The sequence below is a fragment of the Neoarius graeffei genome, chromosome 13 (genome assembly GCF_027579695.1).
Source record: "Neoarius graeffei isolate fNeoGra1 chromosome 13, fNeoGra1.pri, whole genome shotgun sequence".
In the NCBI taxonomy this organism is placed as follows: Eukaryota; Metazoa; Chordata; class Actinopteri; order Siluriformes; family Ariidae; genus Neoarius; species Neoarius graeffei.
The window spans coordinates 75,076,123-75,085,150 of record NC_083581.1 but is presented as its reverse complement, the minus strand read 5'-3'; positions in this window follow the sequence as shown (position 1 = coordinate 75,085,150).

Here is a 9,028-nt window from a genome sequence, read left to right as displayed (position 1 = left end):
CTCTGGACTGTGCACCTTACACACAGCACATACACCTCAGGACTGTGCACCCTACACACAGCACATTCACCTCAGGACTGTGCACCATACACACAACACATACACCTCAGGACTGTGCACCCTACACACAACACATACACCTCAGGACTGTGCACCCTACACACAACACATACACCTCAGGACTGTGCACTTTACACACAGCACATACACCTCAGGACTGTGCACCTTACACACAACACATTCACCTCAGGACTGTGCACCCTACACACAGTACATACACCTCAGGACTGTGCACCTTACACACAGCACATACACCTCAGGACTGTGCACCCTACACACACAACACATACACCTCAGGACTGTGCACCTTACACACAGCACATACACCTCAGGACTGTGCACCCTACACACACAACACATACACCTCAGGACTGTGCACCTTACACACAGCACATACACCTCAGGACTGTGCACCTTACACACAACACATACACCTCAGGACTGTGCACCCTACACACAGTACATACACCTCAGGACTGTGCACCTTACACACAGCACATACACCTCAGGACTGTGCACCCTACACACAACACATACACCTCAGGACTGTGCACCTTACACACAGCACATACACCTCAGGACTGTGCACCTTACACACAACACATACACCTCAGGACTGTGCACCTTACACACAGCACATTCACCTCAGGACTGTGCACCCTACACACAGTACATACACCTCAGGACTGTGCACCTTACACACAGCACATACACCTCAGGACTGTGCACCCTACACACACAACACATACACCTCAGGACTGTGCACCTTACACACAGCACATACACCTCAGGACTGTGCACCTTACACACAACACATACACCTCAGGACTGTGCACCTTACACACAGCACATTCACCTCAGGACTGTGTACCTTACACACAGCACATTCACCTCAGGACTGTGCACCTTACACACAACACATTCACCTCAGGACTGTGCACCCTACACACAGTACATACACCTCAGGACTGTGCACCTTACACACAGCACATACACCTCAGGACTGTGCACCCTACACACACACAACACATACACCTCAGGACTGTGCACCTTACACACAGCACATACACCTCAGGACTGTGCACCTTACACACAGCACATACACCTCAGGACTGTGCACCTTACACACAGCACATTCACCTCAGGACTGTGTACCTTACACACAGCACATTCACCTCAGGACTGTGCACCTTACACACAACACATACACCTCAGGACTGTGCACCTTACACACAGCACATTCACCTCAGGACTGTGCACCTTACACACACAACACATACACCTCAGGACTGTGCACCTTACACACAGCACATACACCTCAGGACTGTGCACCTTACACACAACACATACACCTCAGGACTGTGCACCTTACACACAGCACATTCACCTCAGGACTGTGTACCTTACACACAGCACATTCACCTCAGGACTGTGCACCTTACACACAACACATACACCTCAGGACTGTGCACCTTACACACAGCACATTCACCTCAGGACTGTGCACCTTACACACAGCACATACACCTCAGGACTGTGCACCTTACACACAACACATACACCTCAGGACCGTGCACCTTACACACAGCACATTCACCTCAGGACCGTGTACCTTACACACAGCACATACACCTCAGGACCGTGCACCCTACACACAGCACATACACCTCAGGACCGTGCACCTTACACACACAACACATACACCTCAGGACCGTGCACCTTACACACAGCACATACACCTCAGGACTGTGCACCTTACACACAACACATACACCTCAGGACTGTGCACCCTACACACAGCACATACACCTCAGGACTGTGCACCTTACACACAACACATACACCTCAGGACTGTGCACCCTACACACAACACATACACCTCAGGACTGTGCACCTTACACACAGCACATACACCTCAGGACTGTGCACCTTACACACAACACATACACCTCAGGACTGTGCACTTTACACACAACACATAGACCTCAGGACTGAGCACCCTACACACAACACATACACCTCAGGACTGTGCACCTTACACAGAACACATACACCTCAGGACTGTGCACCCTACACACAACACATACACCTCAGGACTGTGCACCCTACACACAATACATACACCTCAGGACTGTGCACCTTACACACAACACATACACCTCAGGACTGTGCACCCTACACACAGCACATACACCTCAGGACTGTGCACCTTACACACAACACATACACCTCAGGACTGTGCACCTTACACACAACACATACACCTCAGGACTGTGCACTTTACACACAGCACATACACCTCAGGACTGTGCACCTTACACACAACACATACACCTCAGGACTGTGCACCTTACACACAACACATACACCTCAGGACTGTGCACCTTACACACAGCACATTCACCTCAGGACTGTGCACCCTACACACAACACATTCACCTCAGCACTGTGCACCTTACACACAGCACATACACCTCAGGACTGTGCACCCTACACACAGCACATTCACCTCAGGACTGTGCACCCTACACACAACACATACACATCAGGACTGTGCACCTTACACACAACACATACACCTCAGGACTGTGCACCTTACACACAACACATACACCTCAGGACTGTGCACCTTACACACAACACATACACCTCAGGACTGTGCACTTTACACACAGCACATACACCTCAGGACTGTGCACCTTACACACAACACATACACCTCAGGACTGTGCACCTTACACACAACACATACACCTCAGGACTGTGCACCCTACACACAACACATACACCTCAGGACTGTGCACCCTACACACAGCACATTCACCTCAGGACTGTGCACCCTACACACAACACATTCACCTCAGGACTGTGCACCTTACACACAGCACATACACCTCAGGACTGTGCACCCTACACACAGCACATTCACCTCAGGACTGTGCACCCTACACACAACACATACACCTCAGGACTGTGCACCTTACACACAACACATACACCTCAGGACTGTGCACCCTACACACAGCACATTCACCTCAGGACTGTGCACCTTACACACAGCACATACACCTCAGGACTGTGCACCCTACACACAACACATACACCTCAGGACTGTGCACCCTACACACAACACATACACCTCAGGACTGTGCACCCTACACACAACACGTACACCTCAGGACTGTGCACCTTACACACAACACATACACCTCAGGACTGTGCACCCTACACACAGCACATTCACCTCAGGACTGTGCACCTTACACACAGCACATACACCTCAGGACTGTGCACCCTACACACAACACATACACCTCAGGACTGTGCACCCTACACACAACACATACACCTCAGGACTGTGCACCCTACACACAACACGTACACCTCAGGACTGTGCACCCTACACACAGCACATTCACCTCAGGACTGTGCACCCTACACACAACACATACACCTCAGGACTGTGCACTTTACACACAGCACATACACCTCAGGACTGTGCACCTTACACACAACACATACACCTCAGGACTGTGCACCCTACACACAACACATACACCTCAGGACTGTGCACCTTACACACAACACATACACCTCAGGACTGTGCACCCTACACACAACACATACACCTCAGGACTGTGCACCCTACACACAGCACATTCACCTCAGGACTGTGCACCCTACACACAACACATTCACCTCAGGACTGTGCACCTTACACACAGCACATACACCTCAGGACTGTGCACCCTACACACAGCACATTCACCTCAGGACTGTGCACCCTACACACAACACATACACCTCAGGACTGTGCACCCTACACACAACACGTACACCTCAGGACTGTGCACCTTACACACAACACATACACCTCAGGACTGTGCACCCTGCACACAACACATACACCTCAGGACTGTGCACCCTACACACAACACGTACACCTCAGGACTGTGCACCCTACACACAACACATACACCTCAGGACTGTGCACCCTACACACAACACGTACACCTCAGGACTGTGCACCCTACACACAGCACATACACCTCAGGACTGTGCACCCTACACACAACACATACACCTCAGGACTGTGCACCCTACACACAACACATTCACCTCAGGACTGTGCACCCTACACACAACACATACACCTCAAAACTGTGCACCTTACACACAGCACATACACCTCAGGACTGTGCACCCTACACACAGCACATTCACCTCAGGACTGTGCACCCTACACACAACACATACACCTCAGGACTGTGCACCCTACACACAACACATACACCTCAGGACTGTGCACCCTACACACAACACATACACCTCAGGACTGTGCACCCTACACACAACACATACACCTCAGGACTGTGCACTTTACACACAACACATACACCTCAGGACTGTGCACCTTACACACAACACATTCACCTCAGGACTGTGTACCTTACACACAGCACATACACCTCAGGACTGTGCACCCTACACACAGCACATACACCTCAGGACTGTGCACCCTACACACAACACATACACCTCAGGACTGTGCACCCTACACACAACACATACACCTCAGGACTGTGCACCTTACACACAACACATTCACCTCAGGACTGTGTACCTTACACACAGCACATACACCTCAGGACTGTGCACCCTACACACAGCACATACACCTCAGGACTGTGCACCTTACACACAACACATACACCTCAGGACTGTGCACCCTACACACAACACATACACCTCAGGACTGTGCACCTTACACACAACACATACACCTCAGGACTGTGCACCCTACACACAACACATACACCTCAGGACTGTGCACCTTACACACAACACATACACCTCAGGACTGTGCACCCTACACACAACACGTACACCTCAGGACTGTGCACCCTACACACAACACGTACACCTCAGGACTGTGCACCCTACACACAACACATACACCTCAGGACTGTGCACCCTACACACAACACGTACACCTCAGGACTGTGCACCCTACACACAGCACATACACCTCAGGACTGTGCACCCTACACACAACACATACACCTCAGGACTGTGCACCCTACACACAACACATTCACCTCAGGACTGTGCACCCTACACACAACACATACACCTCAAAACTGTGCACCTTACACACAGCACATACACCTCAGGACTGTGCACCCTACACACAGCACATTCACCTCAGGACTGTGCACCCTACACACAACACATACACCTCAGGACTGTGCACCCTACACACAACACATACACCTCAGGACTGTGCACCCTACACACAACACATACACCTCAGGACTGTGCACTTTACACACAGCACATACACCTCAGGACTGTGCACCTTACACACAACACATACACCTCAGGACTGTGCACCTTACACACAACACATTCACCTCAGGACTGTGTACCTTACACACAGCACATACACCTCAGGACTGTGCACCCTACACACAGCACATACACCTCAGGACTGTGCACCCTACACACAACACATACACCTCAGGACTGTGCACCCTACACACAACACATACACCTCAGGACTGTGCACCTTACACACAACACATTCACCTCAGGACTGTGTACCTTACACACAGCACATACACCTCAGGACTGTGCACCCTACACACAGCACATACACCTCAGGACTGTGCACCTTACACACAACACATACACCTCAGGACTGTGCACCCTACACACAACACATACACCTCAGGACTGTGCACCTTACACACAACACATACACCTCAGGACTGTGCACCCTACACACAACACATACACCTCAGGACTGTGCACCCTACACACAGCACATTCACCTCAGGACTGTGCACCCTACACACAACACATACACCTCAAAACTGTGCACCTTACACACAGCACATACACCTCAGGACTGTGCACCCTACACACAGCACATTCACCTCAGGACTGTGCACCCTACACACAACACATACACCTCAGGACCGTGCACCTTACACACAGCACATACACCTCAGGACTGTGCACCTTACACACAACACATACACCTCAGGACTGTGCACCCTAAACACAACACATACACCTCAGGACTGTGCACCTTACACACAACACATACACCTCAGGACTGTGCACCTTACACACAACACATACACCTCAGGACTGTGCACTTTACACACAACACATAGACCTCAGGACTGAGCACCCTACACACAACACATACACCTCAGGACTGTGCACCTTACACACAACACATTCACCTCAGGACTGTGTACCTTACACACAGCACATACACCTCAGGACTGTGCACCCTACACACACACCTCAGGACTGTGCACCTTACACACAACACATACACCTCAGGACTGTGCACCCTACACACAATACATACACCTCAGGACTGTGCACCTTACACACAACACATACACCTCAGGACTGTGCACCCTACACACAGCACATACACCTCAAGACTGTGCACCTTACACACAGCACATTCACCACAGGACTGTGCACCCTACACACAACACGTACACCTCAGGACTGTGCACCATACACACAACACGTACACCTCAGGACTGTGCACCTTACACACAACACATACACCTCAGGACTGTGCACCTTACACACAGCACATACACCTCAGGACTGTGCACCTTACACACAACACATACACCTCAGGACTGTGCACCCTACACACAATACATACACCTCAGGACTGTGCACCTTACACACAACACATACACCTCAGGACTGTGCACCCTACACACAGCACATACACCTCAGGACTGTGCACCTTACACACAACACATACACCTCAGGACTGTGCACCTTACACACAACACATACACCTCAGGACTGTGCACTTTACACACAGCACATACACCTCAGGACTGTGCACCTTACACACAGCACATACACCTCAGGACTGTGCACCTTACACACAACACATACACCTCAGGACTGTGCACCTTACACACAACACATACACCTCAGGACTGTGCACCCTACACACAACACATACACCTCAGGACTGTGCACCCTACACACAGCACATTCACCTCAGGACTGTGCACCCTACACACAACACATTCACCTCAGGACTGTGCACCTTACACACAGCACATACACCTCAGGACTGTGCACCCTACACACAGCACATTCACCTCAGGACTGTGCACCCTACACACAACACATACACCTCAGGACTGTGCACCTTACACACAACACATACACCTCAGGACTGTGCACCCTACACACAGCACATTCACCTCAGGACTGTGCACCTTACACACAGCACATACACCTCAGGACTGTGCACCCTACACACAACACGTACACCTCAGGACTGTGCACCTTACACACAGCACATTCACCTCAGGACTGTGCACCCTACACACAACACATACACCTCAGGACTGTGCACCCTACACACAACACATACACCTCAGGACTGTGCACCTTACACACAGCACATACACCTCAGGACTGTGCACCCTACACACAGCACATTCACCTCAGGACTGTGCACCATACACACAACACATTCACCTCAGGACTGTGCACCCTACACACAACACATACACCTCAGGACTGTGCACCTTACACACAGCACATTCACCTCAGGACTGTGCACCCTACACACAACACATTCACCTCAGGACTGTGCACCTTACACACAGCACATACACCTCAGGACTGTGCACCTTACACACAGCACATACACCTCAGGACTGTGCACCCTACACACACAACACATACACCTCAGGACTGTGCACCTTACACACAGCACATACACCTCAGGACTGTGCACCTTACACACAACACATACACCTCAGGACTGTGCACCTTACACACAGCACATTCACCTCAGGACTGTGTACCTTACACACAGCACATTCACCTCAGGACTGTGTACCTTACACACAGCACATACACCTCAGGACTGTGCACCCTACACACAGCACATACACCTCAGGACTGTGCACCTTACACACAACACATACACCTCAGGACTGTGCACCCTACACACAACACATACACCTCAGGACTGTGCACCTTACACACAACACATTCACCTCAGGACTGTGCACCCTACACACAGTACATACACCTCAGGACTGTGCACCTTACACACAGCACATACACCTCAGGACTGTGCACTTTACACACAGCACATACACCTCAGGACTGTGCACCTTACATACAGCACATACACCTCAGGACTGTGCACCCTACACACAGTACATACACCTCAGGACTGTGCACCCTACACACACAACACATACACCTCAGGACTGTGCACCTTACACACAGCACATACACCTCAGGACTGTGCACCTTACACACAGCACATACACCTCAGGACTGTGCACCCTACACACACAACACATACACCTCAGGACTGTGCACCTTACACACAGCACATACACCTCAGGACTGTGCACCTTACACACAACACATACACCTCAGGACTGTGCACCTTACACACAGCACATTCACCTCAGGACTGTGTACCTTACACACAGCACATTCACCTCAGGACTGTGTACCTTACACACAGCACATACACCTCAGGACTGTGCACCCTACACACAGCACATACACCTCAGGACTGTGCACCTTACACACAACACATACACCTCAGGACTGTGCACCCTACACACAACACATACACCTCAGGACTGTGCACCTTACACACAACACATTCACCTCAGGACTGTGTACCTTACACACAGCACATACACCTCAGGACTGTGCACCCTACACACAGCACATACACCTCAGGACTGTGCACCTTACACACAACACATACACCTCAGGACTGTGCACCCTACACACAACACATACACCTCAGGACTGTGCACCTTACACACAACACATACACCTCAGGACTGTGCACCCTACACACAACACATACACCTCAGGACTGTGCACCCTACACACAGCACATTCACCTCAGGACTGTGCACCCTAC